The sequence below is a fragment of the Misgurnus anguillicaudatus genome, chromosome 9, assembly GCF_027580225.2.
Source record: "Misgurnus anguillicaudatus chromosome 9, ASM2758022v2, whole genome shotgun sequence".
Lineage (NCBI taxonomy): Eukaryota > Metazoa > Chordata > Actinopteri > Cypriniformes > Cobitidae > Misgurnus > Misgurnus anguillicaudatus.
The window spans coordinates 27,838,863-27,865,621 of NC_073345.2; the positions used below are offsets into that span (position 1 = coordinate 27,838,863).

Consider the following 26,759-nt stretch of genomic DNA (forward strand, 5'->3'; position numbering starts at 1 on the left):
TATTTACCAAGAAATTCAGATACACACCATAATGCTAGTTTTCCAGTGGTGCTTTATTTTTATAATTTGGCATGTTTGTATCTGCAAGTTTTATTTTTACAATGCAATGAATCTTATTCAGTCAAGAGCACCGCTAAACCCCGTCTAATTCTTTAATAACTTGGAGTGCGCGCTTATCATTCAATGAATCCAATTTCTGTTACAAAATTTCTGCATATCAGTTACATCAGTGAATTTGTTTTAGAAAGTGGGAGGACAGAATATGAGAGAGTAGGAGTCTAAATCCTCTCTCCTCTGTTCACCCAGGGTGAATGAAGCTCAGGTAATAAGCAGGATCAGTCATGTTCCATTCCAACTTATTTAAGTACATCTCCGAATGCCAAGATACTTTTTCACATGGTGTTTTTTTCTCCCTCCCTCTTTTTTTTTTTGTAGCTCGTCTGATTCTTACTTATTTTCTTGCAGTGGTCAAAGATTACCACTTAAAGAGACACCTCCATCGCTTCTGCCACACAACTGCTTTATGACCGATGTGTCTTGTATAAACACAGAAATCAACCCGGTGACATTGCTTCTTTTATAAACTTCATTTGATGTTCTGTTTTAACTAACTCATAACCCAGTAAAGTGGTGAGGAGAGAAAACCCTACTGAAAAATCCAGCTAAAACCAGCAAAAGCTGGTAGCTGGTTTAAGGTGGTTTATGCTGGTCCTCCCAGCCTGACAAAGCTGGTCATGCTGGTGGGCCAGCTGGTATTTCAGCCTGACCAGCTAAGTCCAGCTAGAACAGCTTTAAATGTGACCAAAACACAGCTAGACCAACTAAACCAAGCTGGAGACCAGCTAAAACCAGCTCACCAGCTTATGCTGGTCTTAGCAGGATTTTTCAGTAGGGAAGGATAACGTTTCCAATTTTTGTTTTATTTTAAGGATTTGGGAGAGGGTAAAAAATGGGTGTGTAAAAGTAAATTATGACATTATCTTTTGTGCAAAATTATACATAAATGGACCTCAGGAGAAAAGAAATGAAATGTCACCAAAAATAATCTCTTTGATGTGAACTGTTATTTTGATAGGTGTATGAATTCTGATTTTAAGTGCTATGTTTAAACAAAATGTCAGCAGTAAATTAAATTGGTAAATGTTGCTGGTTTTTTTACATTTCAGTCTTTCTTGTGGAATTCCTGACATATTCTGTTAAAGGATAATATTTGATTTTCGCCCATATTGCCACCAGCAGCATGCGGGTGACCCACATGCTTCAAGTACCTTGTTTCCCCCGAGTCCCCATTCTGAAACGTGTGACTGACAGGACAGACACAGGTAAATTGATGCATTGTATGTCCAACCATCCCACAACCTTCTGGCAGGCTCCGGGAAGAGCTGGGAGTCATTAACTTTTAAATCATGTAGGCTAAGAGAGAATGAAAAACAGAGGCGGGCACAAGTGCCAGTGTCCACACTGCGCTCTGTAGCATACCAATCCCTCCCAAAACCACTTTAGACGAGTCTGACGGACAAGAGCAGTAGGTCAAGCCACGACCCGGCAACAGCAGGGTGGAGAGATGCCGACGCTGTCATTCGTCGTGGGCACAGGTGGCATTCAGGATACAGGCAGGTATGTGTATGTGCGTGTGAATCAGATGATAAGAAGTTTGATTGACAGCTCTCATCAGAGACAGTCTAATGACACCCCAAACCACCAATTAGGGCTCATCAAGGTCCCCAATTGAATGTCGCTTATAAATAATGTATGCCTTCAGTAATTCCACATAATCTTGATACTGGAGAGTCAAAGGTGTATGCATTATTAATGGGGCCAAATTGGACTTTAATAACTGCCTCAGTGAATCCTACACGGTAGAGGAATTCACTTATGTTAATATGGCTTTATTATTAATGGGGTGACGGTTTTCTAAAATGTTAACTGACTAAAACACTCCAGAAGCAATTCCCAAGATTGACGAGTCCTCTGTCCGGAAGAAGGGGAGCGTTCTTATTTATTTATCCATCGGCTTACCTGTGATGCGTACTGCGTCGGCCCAGGCCATTGGATAAATTATTTGTTCATGAAATCATTAAGTTGTATCAAAGTGGTGAAATTAAACAGGCTGCACGTTCAGAATGCAGTATGCGAATAATCACATATTAACTAGAGACAGACAAACGTCATTTTAACAAACACAGATGAGCAGAAAAAAGTTGGAGCTGGATGGTTTGTTTGGTTGCTGTTGTTTTAATTGGGTGTTTGGGTGACAGTTACTGTAGCAGGCTGATGGGATCCTAGAGAATATTGCTGAACGATGTCAATAAATGATGAGCGTTTTATCTGAAAGATCTCTTGTGGATTAACGCACCGCCGCGTCATGCCGTTCGAGTGTGAAGACTAATTTTTGCAATAAACCTCTTCAGTCATTAGCCTGAGGAGCAATTTTGTTGTTTGTTTCAGCTCCAGAGGACCTTTTAAATGAATGCTTTACAAACAGAAATTGTAGGTGAAGTTTCTGAGAGTTTTGTGAAAGCAAACTGCACTGTAAAACATTTTGCTTCCTTAAATAATTAATTTTAAATCAATTAGTTCCAGTCCTTGATTCTGATTCGTCAGTAGCTGTTTTATTTACGATAAAGCACAGCTGTAACCGCTTCTAAAGTAACTTTAGGGAAGTCACGCCACTAGGCGACCATGTTTGCAAAGCCTCCATGCAGTTATTTCAGTAATGTCTAAAGTCTTACTTGAATGGGGAAAGAAAGATATTTCTAAAATTGCAAAATTACAATTAAACAAAAATTTGCTAACTAACAATTAAACCTGACATAAACTTTATCATAACTTAGTCTTAACTCATTCCCCGCCAGTATTTTTTATTTATTTATTTATTTTTTTTAAAGTTGCCCGCCAGCATGTTTTGTGCCTTCCAGGAATTTTTTCTTCGATAAATATATTAACATACAAATATATCAAATGGAAGAACAGACCCTCTGCTTTCAAACAAACAAACAAACAAACAAAATGGGTAAAAAATTATTCTATGTATATTTTTATCTCTGCTTATAAACTCTTAAATATGGGTATTTTCTTCAAAAAAAAAAAAATTTTAGCAAAAAGCTTAAATAATTTCATTTTTGTGAAGGAATATAGATTCAGAACCATTATCAAAGCATACACGGAGTGTAAAATAAAGCTATAAGCCCCAAGAAGGGGCGTTGTTAGGCACGATGCGAAGCGGAGTGCCTAAAACCCCCTTAGCTGTTATAAAATGCACTGTAACACCACTGCTTCGCGGGGCTTATTGCTTTTATAAAACGGTTACTTCATATGCATAGCAGGATTTCATAAAATAAAACACAATTAAGTTGTTATTATATTTGTACAAATATTTCTCTTCCGCCAAACAAAATAGTTCAAAAGAATCAAGTGTGGCTGCAACAGAGCGTAGTTCCCAAGCAACACAAACGCAGCAAAGACACAATGAAAATATGATTAAAGACTGTGGCGTTTATTTTCATAAATCAACATTAATCTAATTTATACTTTAAAATTTATATTGTGCAACTGTTGAAGTGTTGATCAAATATGCTTGGAAGCATGCTGAACTCGTTCCCATTCAGCCTTTTTTTTAGTTTTAGTTTAACAAAATATCAACAATATTTATTGACATTTATCTGGATAATGTCATTAATTTTGCAATTGTAGAAAAATAAAAAATTAAAGACTGGTGTTTATTTTCATAAATCAGTAGCAACAGTGGCGCAGTGATACTGCGGTCTGAACCGTGGGGTTACCGGGGTATTTTATCATGGCTTAAAATGCGTTTCATCCAATCAGAATAAAAAAAACAGAACGGGCCATTTTATAATTAATAATAATTTTTGCTTCAGTTTTTTTATAAATTGGGTAAGTCTCGTGGTTAATTGCAGTATTACAGATAACCATAACAACTCATCAGGAACACGTTTTTTTTCATGCAAACGTTTTCTCTTAATTGACGAAATAACTCAACAATGGCAGGGAAAGAGTTAAGCTCAAATCGCATTAAAAAAAACATTTTACTAGTTTGTTTCAGCTATTTTGCATAAAATAGCTTAAAGCTTTATGACTTTTTATTAACAAATATTTAAGTAAAGTTCTTATCAGTTCTTATTCTGTGAAAAAGCATAAATTAAAATATTCAGGCACAAAAGATTATGGGTATTAATTACAACATGTACTGATAATTTTAAGTTCATTTCACCTGAATGTTTTAGTTTAATGGATTTTATACACTCAGGGTAAATTAACTCAGATTTTTTTAAGCTGAATTAAAATTTACTTCTATATTTTTGGACTATGTGCAGTGACTATGAAACAGTTAAATAATACAAGAAAATATATAATATGATTTACTATTTCCACACAGTTCATTTTGTACATAAATTAATTGTGTGTTTATTTATAATTTAATTAGAAAAATCTAGTTCTCAATAAATGTTAATATTACTATATATGTAGAAATTATAAGGGGTTAATCTACTATATTTTACTACACCAAAAAGTTAGGTTTTTTTGTGTATCCTATGCATTTGCATACGTCCACGGCGCATCAGAGGCAGGGGTTCTGCTTCTCTAAACTAATCTACCTGGCAGAGGCTCTGAGATGCTGCTGGCACATGAACGGATCACAGCCAACTTGCATCACAAAGACGCCAAATGAAAATAAATGTTTTTCATCATCTGGACACCTCTGTGATGATCAAAAGGCAGTATGTTACTTGAATTTTCCTACATCAGTTACAAAACCAAATTTGGATAGAAAGGTATAAAAAGTTGCTGTTGTTTGTCGAACCAGCTTAAACACTTAAACAACAAACAGGAATATGTTCTTTGATCGCAGGGATTTAAAAATAAGCTTTGTGTTGCCACACATGCATGTTTTGTCCAACAAGGTCATCTTTTACAGATAAATACATATTTGATATTTTTTAAATGCATTACTAGAAATATAAAGGGTTTCCCAGATAGGGATTATCTTAAACCAGGACTAGGCCTTAGTTTAATTATTAAATAAAACTAGTTTTAACAAACATGCCTTACTAAAAATATTACTTGTGTGCATCTTTAGGCACAACAAAGGGCACTGATGTATTTTAAGATATGTCAGTTCAAGTTGTTTGAGTTTGGACAGCTCTTACATTTATTTTAGTCTAGGACTAGTCTAATCCCTGTCCGGGAAACCGCCCCAAAAAGCCTAATTTCTACTTTCACGATTTTCTCTACTTTCACGATTGTGTTAGGGGTGGGGCCATGCTCAGTGGTTCCAGTGTGTCATCAAGCCACCATTTTAGCCCCGCCCAAATAATCCTGAACACAGAAATGTGGAAAAACTCTTTAATAGTTTAATTCCCCAGTTTAGTACTGCATAGTTTACAATCTTATAATGTGTTTCAGCGATACATTTCCAAAATGTATAATGTGTTTAGAAACAATTCTTTGAAATGACGCAGACTTTAAAGCTCATGGGTGCCTAAAAAGCTGCAAGCATTTTAACAATGAACTATTTTGAATGCCTATCCAACCCGTAAGCTATCTCCTGAATATCAGATACAGGTGTATTTTTTCACTTAATAACAACTAGAACATTAACATGGAAACAAAGCATGCAGGTATTACACAGTGTTATTTTAGGATGGCAGAAATGAAGATCATTAACACCCCAAACACTGATTTTATCACTTTTGCTGTTATCAGAAATAAATTAAATTCCTCATTTGTGTTGCCATGTTTAGTGTTATAGAGGTGCTGCATCATGTTTAATGGGTCTCCAGGTGACTGGAGTGCTTTGAGATTTGCATGTGTATGGATCGAGTCGGTCTAACTTGGGCTGATAGCTGCGGTTGCCAGAGAAACGCTATTGTTTGTAGGGTTATTTAATGAGGGAGATTAGATGGTGGACATTACCACAGCTGGAGTCTCTCTCTCTCTCTCCCTCTCTTTCTTTCTACCGTAACCTTCTCTCGCTCTCTCACCTTCATACCCCACTTTCTCTCTCTTCATCACACGTGTGCAACTCGACTTCGTGCACACGGCTGATACGGAAGATCGAACAGGACAGGTGTTTTCCGTTTCATCACAGGCAGTGTCAGGCGAGGGGATCGGAAAAGCGAAGGCGAGGGGGGCAGATAGTCACAAGGCTGGCAGTTCATCGTCTGCATGCAGCAGGAGCCTAACAGACTTCCTGACATCCCATCGATATATTGACAGCTGCTGTCACTCGGGCGGCTTTAGAGATGTGCAGAGCTCTGGCATATGAGGCTGATGGCCTGCATTCGATTTGGTTGTGTGTCTTTCCGTGCCGACTTAAAACCAACAGTATTCTGGGCAGGTCTCTTTATAGGCAACTCGGACACTCCGTCTGGTAACATTCATGCCATTCAATTAAAATGGCCCTATCCTCATGACACTGTACTTAAATGGGACATTTATTTTCTGGTTTAGCCGTAATAAAGATGCTTAGCGGATACGGTTTGGATGTTTGTGCTGAAATACTGCACGAAAGTGTTAAAATGTTAAAGTGAATTCACCCCTTAATGTTTTAACATGGCCTCGTATATCTCTTTTGTCTATTTGTTCCCTGTAGTAGATTTGGTCATTGATTTCTCACTAAATCTTGTTCATCAAAGCAACTGTGGATTCCTCAGCTCTGAACATCCAGTTCCTTGTTGTCCTTCTTCTTCCGGCCAGTGGATATCACCCCACATAAATCACAGCTTAATAAGGCAAGCTCTCTCTTTTGGCCAGCAAAATATATAAATGCTGTCTTTTGTCTGTGTCCTTTTCTTTTCATTTATACAGGACACTGAGTATCAGGACAGACGGTGATCTTTGAAACGGGTACATCTTTGAAAATGCCATTATAATGTTTTAAACCATGTGTATGCAGCACAAGATGTGCTCTACTGCTAGCTTAGAAATGCACTACATAGAAAGCGACTCACATAGCACTCCTCACACAAATTAGGATTTCATTTTTTTTATACTTAATATCAAGTGTAACTACGCAGGTGCTGGCTGGTCAATAGAAGACACAGGGCACCTGTGAGTACAAGTTAAATGTAAGTCAATTATATATTGCAAAACAATTTTGAAATTAAAAGTTTTATACACACTATTCACAATGTAATTTCTGTGCAAATTCATATATATTCTACGTACAGGGCGCTGGACAAATAAGTGTCTATGTACAGTAGTTACACAAACGTTTGACAGGCAGGTGACCTGAGCTTGCTCTCTTATTGGCTTGCATCAGATCATTGCACCCTGGTCCATCCCACTTTTGTTGATAGTGTATTAATAAACCAATAAGCCCCAAGAAGCAGTGGGTTACCAGTGCATTTTATAACAGCTAAGGGGCTTTTATAAAATGCACTGTAACCCCACTGCTTCGCGGGGCTTATTGCTTTTATAAAATGGTTACATCATATGCATAGCAGGATTTCATAAAATAAAACACAAATAAGTTGTAATTATTAGTACAATATTACTCTGCCGCCAAACAAAGTAGTTCCTAAGAATCAAGTTTGGCTGAGCGCAGCTCTCAACCAACAAAGACATCTTAATATGATTAAAGACTGTGGTGTTTATTTTCAGAAATCAACATTTATCTAAAATATACATTAACATTTATATCATGCAACTGTTGAAGTGATGATCAAATATGCTTGGAAGCATGCTTGACCCTTTCACTGTCAGCTTTTTTTTAAGTTGCCACCCAGTTTTAGTTTAATGCTTCCAGAAAAATTATCTTCTTTAAATAAACATAAAATATAACAAATGAAAGAACAGACCCTCTGCTTTCAAACAAAAAAAATGTTTCATCCTACCTTCATTTGTTTTCTAATCAACTCTCAAATTTTCAGCTAAAGCGGAGATAATTCCATTTTTGTGAAGAACTTTTGTAAGAGATCAGATTCAGAGCCATTATCAAAACGTACACAGTGTTTTTAGTGTTGAGTGAATGCGTCAGTTTTTAAGTTGTGTAAGATCGCCACCTATAGCGAAAATATAGATTTGAGGTAGAAACTCCTCAGGGAATGTTTTCTCTTGATTGACTAGATAACTCAACAATATTTATTGCCATTTATCTGGATCTGGATATCGCCATTAATTGTGCAATTGTAGGCAAATTAAAAATATAATTAAAGACTGTGGTGTTTAGAACGTGTTTTAATCAATCAGAACCGATCTCTCCAAATCTCTTTCTCACTTAGAACCTCTGGTAGTTTTTTTGTAAAGGTTAAACTTAATTTTCTTTTATTTCTACTTTTGCAGTTTTACCAGATGGACAAAATGTACAAATTCACAGCAACGGTCAAGTTATCAAGGACGCATGCCATGTACAATGTGATTACACTAGACATGAGCAATATAAACCCATTATAATAAGTGACCCAACACGAGTGATAAGACGAAAGCAGAGAGAATCCATTATAATGATGCTGTGTGCTACGTAAGTAATGCCTTTTATTGTTTACTATCTGTAATAATGTATTACACTTTAGTATTTTCTATAGTGAATTGCAGTAAATTTTAATGTAGTGTAATTTTCAATAGTATTAACTTTTTTCCCGCCATTGACGAGTTATCTCGTCAATTAAGAGAAAACATTTGCATACGCACAACCGGCGCAACGTCATAGAATGTCTCTGAACAGGTTCACGCCCACTTTTGGGGGAAATCACACTAGACGCTCCATTGGCTTCCATTCAAAATAGCGGAACAAAGCAACCTTCGTACACAGCCGGCAGGCGTAAATAACTTATGAAATCACTCAGATTAAACATATTGTGTAATTATCTGTCCACCCTGCCTGCCATAGAGCGCGAAAGATAAATTAACATATTTAATTTGGTCAATATAAAAACATGTCTCTTTCATTCTCCCAGCGTCACATTTGTGTAACAACGCTCCCTATTGGCCAGAGGTGTCTTACCCGGACATTACTCGTACCTCATCGAGTCAACAGGGAAGCAAGTGAATGATTTTACTTCGTATTTGAAAGTTACTTCGTATTTATTTATTATGTCTTTATATTTATAGTAATGAGTGCACTTTTCCGTCCAGCCATACAACTAACTGGCTTAGCGATATTTCCAGCAATCACTGGATGACGTTGTTATACAAAATTTGACGCTGTGAGAATGAAAGGGACATGTTTTTATATTGACCAAATTAAATGTGTTAATGTATCTTTCGCGCTCTATGGCAGGCAGGATGGACAGATAAATACTCGACATGTTTAATCTGAGTGATTTCATAAGTTATTTACGCTTATTACACGGCTCTCTGGAATGCTTGATTCTGATTGGTCAGTTGAGACATTTGCAGGTTCGTTCTTTTCGAATAATAACCGCTCCAAAATAATAACGCATAGCCGGACTACTTGCACGAGTAATATCGCTCCGCGCCAATAAAGATCAATAAAGATTACTGTCTGTGTGGCCCCATCTTGTGACAAACACTCGACAACCACGACAAGACACAGACAGCTTAGAGACTGAACTTGACAAAATAGAGCATGACAGCTGCGAAGCCAACACAAAAAAAAATACAGAATGGGGATTAAAACTTCTGAAAGAGAAAAAATGGAGACAAGTATGAAGCAGAGGATCTTTATAAGGTATTACGATCATTTTATGCATCTGTGCAAAGTTTCGCGGAAGGATAAAAATGTTAATTTAAAACAAATATGCCAATAAAATGTTTCAAATTCATATTCATGTCCAGTTTTTTTTTCTTATGTGGCAAGTAGCCGTGTAATAAGCAGGATAATGTAGAGGCAGCCGGTAGTTATTGGGAAATAAGCCCCTTCATTGTGATACAAGACCCTCCGCTTCGCGTCGGGTCCTGATCACACTGTCGGGGCTTATTTCCCAATAACTACCGGCTGCCTCTACATTATCCCTTACCTGCCGGCTGTGTAAAAACGTTGCTTTGTTCCGCTATTTTGAATGGAAGCCAATGGAAGCGCTGCTTTTCTATCCCCCGAAAAGGGGCGGTGACGAAATTTACAGTCAAGTTCCCGGATGTGCCGGTAGTCCGTATTAAATAAAGTGTTCCTGAAGAATTTTTATGTTAATCTGCAATACTGCGAGTATCCCATATTTAAGAGTTTATAAGCAGAGAAAAAATATAGATAGGATGAAATGTTTTTTTTCCCATTTTGTTTGTTTGTTTAGTTAGTTTGAAAGCAGAGGGTCTGTTCTTTCATTTGATATATTTGTATGTTTATATATTTTTAGAAGAAAATGTTCCTGGAAGGCATTTTGTAAAACTTTTGTGAAAATCACAAAAAATGCTGGCGGGCAACTTAAAAAAAAAATGCTGGTGGGAATGAGCTAAGTATAGTGAATTGTAAACTGGAGAAAATACTGTACAGCCTAATATTTGCTATTGAATGGTTAAAAAATACTTTAGTCCCGCTAAATGATTTTCAGGTTGTTAAGAAAAATGTGTACCAGCCGCCACTGAACTACACTGTCAGAAAAAATTGTCAAAAATAGTCCCTAGTTGTCACTGAGGCAGTACCCTTTAAAAAATGTCACCTTTGCACTCACAGAGTTCATGCTAGTACCTCAGAGGTACATATTGGTAAGAAATGTATACACATCGGTACCTAAATGGTACATATTAGGACTTTTTAAAGGGTATTGCCCCAGTGACAGCTTGGGACTATTTTGACAATTTTTTCTGATAGCATATAAACCTTATGATTCATTTCTTTTCTTTTTTTTTACTAAATCAGTTTATGCCTTTTGTAGCCTGCTCATGCCATATAAGAACCATTTTTGGATCCCCAAACAACAATTCAGTCAAAGGTTCTTAAAATAACCTTTCTTATCTTTATAGTCCAAGAAAAAAATTCTCAACTGAAAATACTGTAACTTTGAAAGGTTCTTTGGATGTTAAAGGTTCTGAACCATACAGTCAGAAATGTTTTATTGTGTATTTTTAAGCTCACTAACTTTAAAGCTCAAGTCTCTTGGTTTTTCTTCCATATTTGATTCTTCTCTTTGTTCCATCAGAGAGGGGGAGAAGAGGGCTTTATGCCACAGTCTTATCCCGAGTAAGGGTGTCTGAGAGTAGAGTCAACCGCGGAGAGCAGACCCTAAATTTCCGTTGACATTTACTGAGAGGCCGTTTCCAATTAACCTTCAAGTGTCTCCTCACCTCCTCGAGCTGATTACATTTTCCCCTAACAAACAGGCTAATTTGTTATTAGCAGCGTGTTGGAGAACTTGCATTCATTTTCATCAATAGAAAACTGCGACGGGGTGGAGGCGTGTGATTACTTGGATTTCTTTCTGTCAGCATATGGTTCGATTTTTTATCTCTGGTTTGTTTTCATTGCCAGTGGCCCCATTGAGGGAAGCAATATGAGCCGCAGTTGTCATACTGATTAAAAATAAGGGTGCAAATCACAGCGATGCCATAGAAGAACCATTTTTGGTGCAATTTGCGTGCAGATGTTTACTACATTGGGCAGAGAGGGCACAGTGCGAGTGCATTCGCACAGTGCCAGGCAAAAGAAAGGAAAAGTTAAAGGAAGGGTGTATACCCAGCCTGCCTTGTGCTGCCCTGATAACGCTGCGCCCTCTCTTCGCCGCGGGTCCACGGAGAAGGGAGCGGAGGCCCCCGCCTGCAGCCAACCCACCCAGGAATCTTATCTTTCCAGCAGCCTGTGCTGATGCCTGCAAGCCCATCAGGACGTGGTCACTCAGCCACACACAACACTCACACATAGGTTTGCAGATGGCAGCGGGCGCTACAAATGCATACCAAATTGGTTGGTCAGAGAGAGAAGCAGATGCAACCGAAACGCTGCCACGTTCAGCAAAGCAGAAGGATGCAATACTTAAATTCACATTGCGCTTTTCTGTAATATACCGGCTTCCTTTTTTTACATGTCTGTAACAGCCGTGAGTTTATCTGTGCTTTTGCTCTCATCGCTTCTGTGTGGCATCTGTCACGCTGTGAGCCAGGTGACTCCTGCCTGCTTCCCTGCTCTCCAGAAATGTGTATTGACATCTCGCTTTGCTTCTAAACTGTGCCTTGACAAGGCCGGGGAATCCGAGCCAAAAGGAACAGACTGCAGCTGTGTGGGTTTAGGAAACTGGGGGGTTTTATGTAGCCTAACTGTACAAAGCTCGCTCTTTAATTGTTCCTGTCTTGTTGTGATGATGATGCTGACAGACTACAAGAAAAGAGGATGGTCCTGCAAAAACAGCAGATTGTCAATGCACGCTAATTGCTTCTGGTGTTTGTTTAGGGGTTTTAGGCTTATTGTGAAATTGCTAATCCCACCAAGGGGCTAAAAAAGGCATGCACAATGAATGAATATGTTGAGAATTGTGGCACTGTTGTGCACATTAACTTGGTTTTAGCATCTCGGATTATTCAGATTCCTGTAGCTTAATTGGTCGAGCATTGCGTTAGCAGCACAAAAGTCATATGGATGATTCCCAGGGAACATTTAAATTTACAAGCACACGCTTTTAAAGCAACTTACAATTATTGCATTGCAAGGTATACATTTTTTATCAGCATGTGTGTTCCTTGGGTTCAAACTCATGACCTTTCGCATTGCTAACACCACTGAGCTATGCATGAATACACATAATGATAAAATGTAAGACCCTCTGGATAAAACTCTATGCCAAAATGTTAATTTTACATTTTATGTCAGTGCATCACTGCATTCTGCTGTTAAATGTCCAAAACAAGATTTTCCACAATTTGATCAGGCTGTTTTTTCTTTCTAGTGTCCACAAGAACTTGACCGCTTCACAAGGTGGACTGGAAACTGTTTAATTGTTTTTGCTTGTTTTTAACACAGTCCACTTCTAATCTGATCCCTCGAAATGGGTTTTAATACCATATAAACAAAATGTCATAAAATGAGGTATTGTGGACCACATGTATCAAACCACTGATTAAATCTGACTACACTGGCTATGTTTAGATGCAAAAAATTTGTCAATCCGACTGAATTAAATCTGATTTCAGGTTACAACAATACAGTTTACATGTACCAAAAACATTGCAATCTGATTAAAATGTTCATTTACATGTACATTCTATTTAATCCGAACCAAACGTCTGCACAAGCACACATTGTTGCCAGATTCGCGTATCAAAACCAGCCCAATGCACATTCAAAACTAGCCCAAAAGCATCCCGATTACTTTTCACAGCCCAAATACCAATAACTAATAAACAAAATACTTTCATCTTTAACCCTTTCGGCGCCAGCGTTTAAAAAAAGTTGCTAGCCAGCGCCAGCATTTTTCATGATTTTCACAAAAGTTTAATGCCTTCCAGAAAATGTTCATCTTTAAATATATAAACAAACCATATATCAGATGAAAGAACAGACCCTCTGCTTTCCAAAAAAAAAAAGTTTCATCCTACCTTGTTATCTTTTTATCACCTCTCAAATATGGGTAGGTTTCTTCAAAAACACTCAATTTTGAGCAAAATGCTGAGATCATTTCATTTTTGTGAAGGACTTTTGATAGAGATCAGATGCAGAGCCATCTTTAAAACATACGTGGAGTTCTTTCTCTTTCGCGTGAGGCGCTACTTCCGGGTTGTATAAGTTGCGGAAGTGTGATAATAGCGGTATTGCGGAAAGCCGGAAATTCTCATCATTGGCAGGGAAGCGTTTTCTCTTAATTGATGAGTTATCTTGTCAATGGCGGGGAAAGAGTTAATCCGCAGGAAAAAAATTAAAATTAGCCCAAATCTGAAATCCCCCAAAAAGCAGAGGACTTGGCAACGCAGCGCACAGCAACTCTCGTCGAGTTCATGCTTTATCTCTGGATAAATGTACAAAGTAAAAGTTGCATTGGAGAAAGTTGTTTTTAAGAAGTTTTTCAGATAAAGTCAAAGAAAACACACACTTTTCGAAAGGCACAATGTCATTTTATTGCTTTTATCAAAGCACACTTGAACGCTAGAAAACGAATTACCTTAAAGGCGGGGTGCACGATCTCTGAAAGCCAATGTTGACATTTGAAATTACCTGAACAAACACGCCCCTACCCAAATAGAATATGGACTTTTTTTGATAGACCCGCCCCACACATATGCAACCCAGGCAACGATGTCAGTCAGTAGACACGTCCCTTACTGCTGATTGGCTACAAGTGTGTTTTGGTACTTGGCCGACTCCCGTTTCCAAAGCATTTTTTAAAAATCGTGCACCCTGCCTTTAATAATGCGTGTTGCCCTATTTCGTGACCAGAAGCATGTGATGTAAATAAGAGGTAAATATAAGACGAGAACTTAAGCAAAAATTTTCTGCGCATATGCATAAGATATTTTTGCATTTGATTGAGAAAATACTACGATTCACGCGTTAAAACGCATACTTTTCTCCTGATGATCGGATCACAGATCGGACTACAGCACCCATACATGAAGGCTTTTCAATCCGATTGAGCCATCAATACGATTACAAATGGATTATTTGGTTGCATGTAAATGTACCTGCTGTGTCACATGTAGTCAGTGGATCAGGCACACACACACCATAGGTCGCAACCACACATCACTTATTACTGTATACATCAGAGATTGTGGATTGCATTGATAAAAATACTGAATTACACAAGATCTTTGAGACACTGTAAGTGTTGTTGTTTGTGAAAGTGAGCCTATATGTGGCATCCTGTAATACTGTAAACACCCTGAGCATACAGTAAGTTCAAGTTCACCCTGAGCATAAAACAAATTACTGATACACGAGGGCTTTTGCATGCATGTGCAGTTTAGGAAAGTAATGGTGGCCCTGTCCCTAACTTTATATCTAGTTAATATACCCTCCCTACAAGTACTTGCAAAACACTGTTAAGCTATTACAACTACTGCAGTGGTTATTATAACTCAAAAATATCAAGTTCAACCGCAATCAGATTGCTTTCGAGGCAACCTGTGAGTTAAGACATCAAAGCGACACTAAAAGGGGTCAATGTACTGGGATACTGGACACTTGACCTTCTTTTATATGGTAATTAGGTACATTCATGTACAACTCCCATATGGCACAGAGGGAGATCGGATAGAATAATAGCAACTGAGTCACCACCGCAGGCACTTTTAGACACCTGTGTGGGCGTGCAAGCGAGAGAGACCCCGACCCCCCGAGACGTTGTTCGTCGGGGGGCTATAGTTGACGAACCGCGTTATTTTTGATGTGATCTGATGTTGTGATAGACATATGGAGGTCATTAGGAGGACGGAAATGGACCTCGACAGCTGTGTCCACATTACATCTGTTTCAGAGGGAACGCTCTTAAAGAAGTGTGTGTGTGTGTGTGTGTGTGTGTGTGTGTGTGTGTGTGCACAAGAGCTTTTTTTTAGGTGCAACTTTTCTCGCTTGCCATCGAGTTACCAAGGAAATAACCTACTGATGTATCACATGGCAAAGAATGTCTTAATGAGTTGTGTTTTACCGCATTTCTGCTAATTAAGATGTTTGAGGAGCCAATTACAGTAAATATCATCTTCCTCTGCCTTCCTAATTACAGATAGAGGAGGTTGAAGAATTTGGAAAAGAATAACAGTCTTTTATAAAGGATTTGTCCTTTTATCTTAAGGGTTTTGTGTAGACCTTATTTGCATAGTTTGACGGTCACCAAATAGAAAACAGAAAACCGGATGTGGATTATATTTAAACTCTTATTACAATAGCTACAATAATGCTTTTCGAAAACATTATAAAGATAGTTTACCTGTTATTACAATTACGTTTATTTGCTAAGTAAACTTGATCATTTAGGTTTTTTTATGACCGTTTTCCACCATCTCTTTGACTCTCAGCATTCATTCTGCTTTGTTCCTAGCATACAGCCAGAAACAGTACAAGGTTTGCATAATTGTACTCATTTGTTCTTCCAGTGTTTATAAATAATACTGTAGCATATAACCTTAATAAAGTTGTCTGGGCAGGCACTAAATACGGTGGGCATTACTGACATGCAAATGTGGGTGTGCGTGTCACCACGTTGCAAAAGTTCAAAGCAACATGTTTGGAAGTTTAGTTTGAATAAAACGGCTTTCTGATCTATTTTCACAGTAATTCAAAGTATTTTACATGAAAAGATAAAAGATGATTTAATTTCACATGTGACCCTGTCTGTAAAATCCAAGTCTCATGATGTAATTTTGAGATTAGAAGCATTAAAGTTTTCAAGATTTCCCTCAAAACAAAATGTTTACATTGTTTTCAATTTTTGACATGACCTTACTCTGTCACAAGATATTATAGTTACGTATTTACAGAATGTTTTTACCATTTACAATTTGATGATTTTGTGTAAAAAAACAGCACTGTAAAGAGCATTTTTGTCAAATCAACACATATTTTTTTGTTTTTGTTAAACTTACTTTGTTAATAAGTTAAACAATTTCAACTTGAATGTATAAGTTATGTCAACTTTTTTTGAGCCAAAACTTAAAAAAAATAGTAGGTTGAATTGACTTGCAAAACCAAGTTGTTTTAACTTTGTGCATTTTTTACAGTGGGTAAATTACAAGAAATGACTTTGGCTGTGTTTCACATTTTAAACACTGTAAAAAATACTTTGCTGCCTTAAAATTTTTTGTTAAATCAACTCAGATTTACAAGTCATGTCAACAGAGATGAGTTGTCACAACTTATAAAATATAGTTTAGAAAAGACAACTTCATTTAATAAGTTATAACAACTCACCTGTAGTTATAACAACTCATCTCTAGTCAAGATAAATAATAGTAAGTTGAAATGACTTGTAAATCCAAGTTGATTCAACAAAAACTTTTAAGGCAGCAAAGTATTTTTTACAGTGAAGGAAAACACCACCATTTTTTTTAATTTTACTATGTTCTTACCTCAACTTAGACAAATTAATACATACCTATCTTTTATCAATACGTGCACTTAATCTTTGTACAGCGCATTGTGAATGTGTTAGCATTTAGCTTAGCCCCATTCATTCCTTAGGATCCAAACAGGGATGAATTTAGTAGCCACCAAACACTTCCATGTTTTCCCTATTTAAAGACAGGTTACATGAGTAGTTACACAAGTATGGTGGCACAAAATAAAACGTGGCAATTTTTTAAGCGGATAAAAATTAGAACTATATTGTATGGCAAAAGAGCACGTTGCAGCACTTCAATCTCGGGCACAGTAATATTGACGGAAGTTTGAGCGAGAGGGGTAGTAGTTAAGAGTGATGATATTACTGCATGCCGAGGTCGAAGTGCTGCAAACGCAATACAATATAGTTCTAATTTTTTATCCGCTTAAAAAAAACATGTGTTATTTTGTGGCACCATACTTACGCGTGTAACTACTCATGTAACAGTCTTTAAATAGGAAAAACATAGAAGTGTTTGCTGGCTTCTCAATTCATCCCTGTTTGGATCCTAAGGAATGAATGGGGCTAAGCTAAATGCTAACACATTCACAGCGCGCTAGCATAACAAAGTGCAAGCATTGAAAAAAGAAGTCTACCTGTATGTATTAATTTGTCTAAGTTGAGGTAAGAACATAGTAAAATATTGGAAAACAGTGTTTTCCTTTAAAGCAGGGTCACATTTTAAAGCTCCTCTAAAGTTTAGTCTGGTTTATTGATAGGCAAACACTAAAACACTAACTTCCTGTTGTTTTTTTAAACCAGAAACCTTGAAAAAGATTGGCATAACGGTATTACCAATAATTCAACAGAGTACTAGATTGCCAAGTTTTTGGCTTCTTTCTGCGGCTTAATTTGGAGGAAAGATACTAATGAGGGTGTTTTCGAGAAAACAGTGAGCAATCTCTACATCCTGTGAAAGTCATGAAATGATTAATTTGCTTCCTTCTTTCTCCCTCTCTCTCTCTTCCTTTCTCTCTCATTCGGTATTCTGTCAGCACACAGCATTTATTGTATGATCATGCTGAAGGTAGATTGTTGTGTTACAGTCAAACAATCTGCGGTTCATATAAACATTTCAATCCCATATGTGAATGAACGAACACACGGTGTCACATGTACATGCAGTGCAAATTTATGTTGCAAGAGATAATGCCATTGAACATTTCCATACAGCACAAAACACTGTAATCAGTTGCCATTAATACCTTTAAGGAAAACACCACAGTTTTTCAATATTTTGCTATGTTCTTACCTCAACTTAGACAAATGAATACATACATGTCTTTATTCAATACGTACACTTAATCTTTGTACAGCGCGTTGTGAATATGTTAGCATTTAGCCTAGCCCCATTCATTCCTTAGGATCCAAACAGGGCTGAATTTAAAAGACACCAAACACTTCCATGTTTTCTCTATTTAAAGACTGTTACATGAGTAGTTACACAAGTATGGTGGCACAAAAAAAAAAGATTTTTTAAGGCAATAAAAAATGAGAACTATAATTTATGGCAGAAGAGCACTTAGTTTGCAGCACTTTGGGCGCAGTAAAATTGACGGAAGTTTGAGCGAGAGGGGAATGCATAAATGTAAATGTAAACATAGCCGTAATTTCTGTGATTATTTTAGTAGAGAAAAATGCACATTATAAACATCCAACATCCACCTTGTGAAAACCAGAGTTTTTAAAAGTCAGCAGATTCTTTAACAGAAGTGAGCGTTAGCAGTGTTAAGCTTTGAACTAGTTGAAGTGACTTAAGACGACAGCGCAAACCAGTTTAAAGATATCTGGCAGATGCTCCTTGAGGAGCGGCGATGAAAGAGCTCTTTCTGCTATCATGTGTGTGTCTCTGTGTGTGTGTCTGGCAAATGTGCAGCTATGTCTTTAAAATGAATCTCATGATTTGCGCACTCTCTCTTTCTCTCTCTATCTTTCTCTCTCTCTCTCTCTGTGTGTGTGTCAGGGACGGGCAGAGCATCGTCGTCGTCTCCCAGGCGGCTGGCATTTGATGCCAGCTATCTCATCATTCCCCATTCTCATGCTAATGAAGCTAAAGATCATGGCTGTGACGGATGGACGGGTGAAGTGAGGAGAGGAGGATTGTGGGAGCGTGAGGTTCTGTCACTTTCTATCCTGACACACATGGTCACACAGTTTCTACATGCAGTATTTGTGGAGTATTTGGTGGTTTTTGGTTAAAGAATGCACTCAAATGAAGTTAAAGACGGAATGGCAAGCAAAATAAAAAAAGTGTTTTGGGGTGTTTTATGATTTATACTACATGAAGAACATTAAATATGAAAATTAGATGTATTTTGTATTTTGCATCGTCATTTTTACATGAAAATTAAGTTAAAAGCTGATGCAAGAACTACAGAAAAAAGCTACTGCCCTAAAAAAGTATGAAAAGTATGCATGCAAGGCCTGAAAGTATGCATGCAAGTGATGTTAGATCTTTCTTCAGAACTAAATTTGCTTGTCTTACACACTATTTTTATATTTAACCCGTTGGGTCAAAATGGACAAGCTCAGCCGCTGGGTTAATTTAACCAAGAAAATGTTTATATTTGACCCAACAACGGGTTAAAACAACCCAGCATTTTAGATTAAAACAACACAGAATATGTTAAAATACAACCCAAGGAGCTGGGCTCGTACCTTTTTGACCCAACGTTGGGTTGAAAATAACCCAGCATTTTTTAGACATTTAATTTTCATTTCAATTGCTTTTAACCAGCCAGTCCTAAAGTAATGTTTAGTTTATATATGTCAGTATCTCTCAAGTTCACATTAATGTACAAATTCTTGAATTTGAAACCAAAAATTATTTTCAAATTAATATCAAATGTTTTGCTTAAGAAGAGTTTTAGGTTTATTCATTTAAGTCCAATTGGTTTGATATTTTGTTATGTAATGCATTTTCAAAACTTTTTTAAACTGTTAAGCGTCTCCGTTCCGAATACGGGACACCTAAGTTTGCATTAATATTGTTGATGTAAACTTTAATCTATCACTACAAACTATATATCGTTGGAAAGCTCTAAGCCTCAAAAATAGACATTTCAACAGTGTTTTATAAAATAAATTGTGTAGGGAGAGTAATTGATTCATTTATGAAGAAAGTGTGCCTCAAAACATTTATTTTCTGCTAAATGTCACTGTCCCACCAGCAGGACGCCTACATTTACTTCAATGTTTGCATATGAATTCTTATCTAATCATGACAAACTGTATATTGTTTGAAAGCTCCAAGAGTGTAGATTTAACTCAATAAGGTGGGGTGACGCTTAAAAGGTTAAAGTGTTAAGCACTTTTGCGTCCTCTATAAATAAGATTTTCTGATTATATCAGTCTGAATTTACACTGTCGCTCACTCCCTCTCTCTACCCCTCCGACCTCACAACTCATCCAGGTATGTTTTCTTGACGTCTGGATAAAATGCTTTCCCTAACAATGCTTTTAAGAAGCAAAGCCAAGTCTAATGGGTCGGGCAAAGTGCCAGAGAGAAGGTTGTGGCAGGGTCAGTGGATGTTAACCTCCTAAAGAGCACCCTGGGGCCAGTTCTAAATATACAGCATGTTTATGCGACATCTCAGCCCTGTCATTAGATAATGGCATTGCCGCTGCTCCGCAATCTCCCAGGAGCCAAGCAAGATTAGATGCTGAGGACACGGCCCATGTCAAATGTCAGAGACGATGGGTTGGATGGCTGCAGACGCAAACATTTGCTCTTGTAATCCGGTAGAGGTTTTTGTAATGCTTTTGTTAAAGTGCCTCGTGTTCAGGTGTGGAAGGCCCAGTGATGTTGGACATCTAATTGACCTCATTTCCTCTGGTTTGGTCCACATTAGCTTGGCGAGTGACTTTGCACATTGTAGTGACTTGACATGCTTTCAGTGAGGACAATACACATGCAGCAGTGGCGCTTCCGAGGGGCACAAATTCAAAATATGTGTTCGGAGTGTCATGTGTGTTGCTCATGTTTTTAAAATATGTGTTTGTTGCGTCACGTGACCTATGTGCATCACGTGTTTTGTCAAAATAAGTGCCTGCTGCACATGCGTCAAAACCGTTTATGATAAAACAGACGCTCACGTCCACAAAATACAGGCAAGACACTATCCTTAGCAGTAAACTCTGATTGCGCATGAGATCATGCGAGTATCTGGCAAACGCGAGCGTCTCTTAGTAGGATAATACTATGGAAGTAAATGGGGTCTCTGATCAGTTTGGTTACAAATATTCCTCAAAATATCTTTATTTATTTGTGTTAATCAGAACAAAGAAATGAAAACATTATTGTTACAATGTGAGAGTGAGTAAATGATGACAGGATTTTTATTTTTGGGTGAAATTTCCCTTTAATAACTAAAAATATGCACAATTTTTTTATGTTACTTTAAAGGATTAGTCAATTTTCTTAAAAAAAAACAGATGGTTTGGTCACCACCGTGTCATCCAGGATGTTGTTGTCTTTCTTTGTTCAGTCGAGAGGAAATTATGTTTTTTGACAAAAACATTCAAGGATTTTTCTCATTTTAATGGACACCAACACGTAACAGTTTTAATGCAGTTTAAAAGTACATTTTTAACGGAGTTAAAGGATTTAAACGATCTCAAACGAGGCATAAGGGTCTTATCTGCGAAACGATTGCCATTTTTGACAAGAAAAATATAAAATATGTACTTTTAAACCAAAACTTCTCATCTACCTCTGGTCATGTGACGCGTCAGCGCAACCTCACGCATCATCACGTCAAGAGGTCACGGATGATGTATGCGAAACTACGAGAAAGAGGACCGTTCCGACGTTGTTGTATGTGGAATGATAGAAATTAATGTCTTTGTGTTAGTTTATTGTTTAAAATGGTCCGTAAATGTGCGTTACATATATGTAACACGTGACCTTTCCACGGCATTACGCAATTACGTGAGGTCGCGCTGGCGCGTCACAGGACCGGAGATAGACGAGAAGTTGTAGTTTAAAAGTGCATATTTTTTATTTTTCTTGTCAAAAATGACAATCGTTTCGCTAGATAAGACCCTTATGCCTCGTTTGAGATCATTTAAATCCTTTAACTCCGTTGAAACTGTAATTTTAAACTACATTAAAACTGTTAAGTGTTCGGGTCCATTAAAGTCCATTAAAATGAGAAAAATCCTGGAATGTATTCCTCAAAAAACATAATTTCTTCTCGACTGAACAAAGAAAGACATCAACATTTTGGCATGACATGGTGGTGAGTAATATGGATTTTTTTTTTTTTTAAGAAAATGTTAAGTTAAACAATTTCAACTTGTTCTTATACGTTATGTCAACTTTTACAGCCAAAACTTAAAATAATAGGTTGAATGGGCTTACAAAACCAAGTTGTTTTAACTTCATGCTGCAATTTTTTTTACAGTGATGCACTTGATATATCGACCTAATCTGTATCGATACATCACTACTATCAGACATTGGCAGCCAATGATCAGGCCAGATTTTATCCTGGCAACCAAAAGTGCCGGAAACACACATCAAAACTCGTGCTGTGCAAAAGTATATCGGTATCTGTCGATGTCTGAAAAAAAATATTTATTCAATTTACTCAATTTTTTGAGGTAAGTGGTTGCAATCAATTTATTTAGTCTACATTTAAACAAAAGTTTTTATTATTGTCATTATTATTTATTTATTTTATGTATTATTATTATTATTATTTTATTTTATTTTAAATGTAGTCCAAATAAATTGATTGCAATCACTTACCCTAAAAAACAATTAGCAAATTGAATGAATAATTTTTTCATTGTAGATGTCATTCTGTATCAACAGAAATGTTATATTTGGTGCATTATTAACTCCTACTAACCCACAACATCTTAGAGATATTTATTTATTTTATTTTTTATTATTTTTTGCAGGTATAATAGCATGTCAGTCTTGTTGATGCATTTATAAAGGCATTTAAAATGATGCGTTGTCATGATTTTACACTTCTATTTCAGCTCCATGTGAGTTGCATTAATGTCTTTTCACAAACAAAATAAAGCATCAGTTTACTGTTGTGATATGTTTTAGTTGTCCATGTCAAGCCATGTGTTTAGCTTTTGTTTAATTCTGTTGAACAATAGCATTTTCTTTAATCAAATATTACAGTATAATAATTATCAAGCACATACAAATACAAAATAACACATAAAAATAAATAATTATTATGAAATACAAAAAATAAAACACATCAGTGACCTTTGCTTAAGGTTTCAGTTGTATTTTAGTCGCTATTATAGCTATAGACCCTGTTTTTACTGTAACTGCTGTAACCTGCACAGGGGACACATGAGTTGTTTTTTATCTGCCGTTAATGGACATCTGTACAGATTACATTGTCCCATATGTAGTCTAAAATTCTTTATAACTGTGCATTCTGTTGCATACCCCACACAAAATGAATGTATATGGCTCTTACAAAGAGTCCCTGAAGGACCCGAAGTAATTTAGCTTAGCGGCAGTATTTTCAAATTCCCCCTGGGTCTTTTTAAAGGATACAACAGTTAAAAGGTACAACAGGTTGTTTATGCTTTCTTGTTGCAGCAGACAGGTCGGCTATTTTCACAGAAATACCTCATAAAGCATGTCAGAGCTTTTTCTATTGTCACCTTTCTCTCCCTTTGGAGTGGTTGCTGCCCAGAAACAGCACCTGAAACATAAACACATGATAGAAAGTTTATGGTGCCTTCGGAGTATTTGAGACTGACTGATTGTCCAATCATTTCATGTAATTGCTTGCACCTGGTTTAGCAGAAGGAAAATTGGTCCTGAGTGACTTTGCTGTCTCCATAGGCACAGTTTTTCACTTGGAAGGAGCCAACATTGTCACTCGTTCCAACAGTGAAGTAATTTTACCTCTTCTTTTCCCTGTCTGTCTTTCCTTTCCTATTGTGGAAAGGTCTTTGGCAGCATCATGCGTTGGATTTCCACGTTTCACGATGAACCCCAGGCCTTGCTTCACATCGAGCAGCTTTCGTCGCTGTAGGGCAGTGGCAGGTGGCTTCGCCCACCTCTCGAACATCTTCCCTGGGGAGCAATCAGGGGCTCTGTGGGTCCAGACAACCACAGTCACTGTAAAAGGCCGTAGTGGAGCTGACATGACAGCGAGGTGACACGGCTGGCTGTGGCACAGGTGCTGTGAGACACTCGCGGGGTCGGAGGTCACAGGTTTCCAAACCACTGATTAAAAAGATGGAGCCACATGCGGGTGAGAATCTCTCGTCCTGTCTCTCTCTCTGTCAATTTCTGGTGGGACTAAAATGACAATGCATTCAGGAATTTCTACAGTTAAAGGGATAGTTCACCCAAAAATGAAAATTTTGTCATCATTTTCTCATCCTCGTGTTATTCTAAACCGGTAAGAATTTCTTTCCTCTGATGAACACAAAATAAGATATTCTGATAAATGATGGTAGGCACACAGCTGATTGTACCCAATGACTTCCATAGTAGGAAAAACAAAAAACAAGGAAATTCAATGGTTACTGTAAACTGTGTGCTTACCATCATTTATCAAAACATCGTCATCATCATTTATCACAATTCTTTCATAATATTTGTTTTCCTACTATGGAAGGCAATGGTTACAATTGGCTGTGTGCTTACCATCATTTATCTTTTGTGTTCATCAGAAAAAAAGAAATGTAAAGGACTAGTCCATTTTCTTAAAAAAATCCAGATAATTTACTTACCACCATGTCATCCAAAATGTTGATGTCTTTCTTTGTTCAGTCGAGAAGAAATTATGTTTTTTGAGGAAAACATTTCAGGATTTTTCTCATTTTAATAGACTTTAATGGACCCCAACACGTAACAGATTTAATGCAGTTTAAACTTGCAGTTTCAAAGGACTCCAAACGATCCCAAACGAGGCACAAGGGTCTATCTATCGAAACAATTGTCATTTTTGACAAGAAAAATAAAAAATATGCACTTTTAAACCACAACTTCTCGTCTATCTCCGGTCCTGTGATGCGCCAGAGCGACCTCACGTAATTGAGTAATGATGTGGAAAGGTCATATGTTACGCACATTTGTGGACCATTTTAAACAATAAACTGACACAAAGACATTAATTTTTATCATTCAACATACAACAACATCGGAACAATCCTCTTTCTCCACACTTGTAAACACTGGGGCGTAGTTTCGCATTCCTCATCCGTGACCTTTTGACGTGATGCCATATTGCGTGAGGTTGCGCTGGCTCGTCACAGGACCGGTTTAAAAGTTGTGGTTTAAAAGTGCATTTTTTTATTTTTTTTGTAAAAAATGATAAGACCCTTACAGTATGCCTCGTTTGGGATCGTTTAGAGTCCTTTGAAACTCTGTTGAAACTGCAATTTTAAACTGCATTAAATCTGTTATGTGTTGGGGTCCATTAAAGTCCATTAAAATTAGAAAAATCCTAGAATGTTTTCCTCAAAAAACATAATTTCTTCTCGACTGAACAGATCAACTTCTCGATCAACATTTTTGATGAAATGTGAGTAAATTATCTGGATTTTTTTTTAGAAAATGGACTAATCCTTTAACTGTTTTTTATCATAGTGTTTATGCAACCCTGTATCACCAAATTATGTACCTATAGTCACGTAATTTTGTGAGTCTTTTCCGTGACACTGACACGTTTTTCCACCTTTTTGCATGAACATTTCACACATTTCTGTTTACGTGTCACTGTCACGTATTTGTTGCTGTTTTGTCCTATTTTAAACCATTGATGCTTCAGTTTAGGTTAGATTTGGGGTTTGCGTTAGGATGTCACTTTAAGTATTGGTTTATACATTTTTTCATGATTTATTTTTTACATTTTATGGTTTTTAAACCATCATCGCCTGGAATTAGGGTTAGAGTTGGATTTGGGTAAGGATGTCATTTTATGTAAATCTAACCCTAAAACAAAGTGACAATCGTAAAAAAATAGAACAAAACAGTTGAGTAAAATATCTGTGACAGTGACACGTAAACAGAAATACATGACATGTTCACGCAAAAAGGCGGAAAAACGTGTTAGTGTCACGGAAAATACTTAATTAAGTGACTATAGGAATGTAATTTCATGATACTACACTGCAAAAAATTATTTTCAAGAAAAAAAATTCTTAGTATTTTTGTCTTGTTTTCAGTAAAAATATCAAAAAATTCAAAAATTAAGATGCTTTTTCTTGAGCAGCAAAACGATCCAAGAAAATAAGTCTAGTTTTTAGACCAAAAATATCAAATTTAAGTGATTTTGTGCATAAAACAAGCAAAAAAATCTGCCAATGGTGTAAGCAAATTTTTTTTGTATTTAGTGTTCAAGATTTTTTTGCTTACCCCATTGGCAGATTTTTTTGCTTGTTTTTTTGCAGTGTAATAATATTTTTGTGTGAACAGTTTCTTTAACTGCAGTACTTTTACTATGGGGGTGTGGCTTAGGTCGTTCCTATTGTGTATTTTCCTCTAAATGAGGAAGCACGTCTTCTGAATGGGAATAATCTCGCTTATAAATATCTTGCTAAAGTGGCATGTTTTCTTTTTCAGTGTGGTGGAAGCCAAGAATCAGCTGAGAGTTCCAATCTGGATTTGAGTTTGAAAGAAATGCCCAACTGTGTCTAGTGGTAAAGCACTAATCTGTTTTCAATACTGCGCTAACAACCAGAAGCTCCCGTTTGACGCAAACAACTCGCCACTCGCACGATAAGCAGCTTCTCAAGAGTAAACAATAATTAAAGGGAAAGCTTCACCAATCCATGCCTTCGTTTTCTTGCATATATACTGTGTTCCTTGGTGTTGATCCAAACAGT

The 26,759-nt window shown here is 37.1% G+C and overlaps 1 long non-coding RNA gene across 1 annotated transcript; it reads left to right on the forward strand.

Moving 5' to 3' along the window:
* The first annotated feature begins 23,889 nt into the window (after window positions 1-23,889).
* LOC129424018 (uncharacterized) lies at window positions 23,890-26,706 on the forward strand. Its single transcript, XR_008637948.2, has 2 exons — window positions 23,890-24,178; window positions 26,497-26,706. It is a non-coding gene; the product is annotated as an uncharacterized lncRNA (long non-coding RNA).
* Window positions 26,707-26,759: the final 53 nt, after the last annotated feature.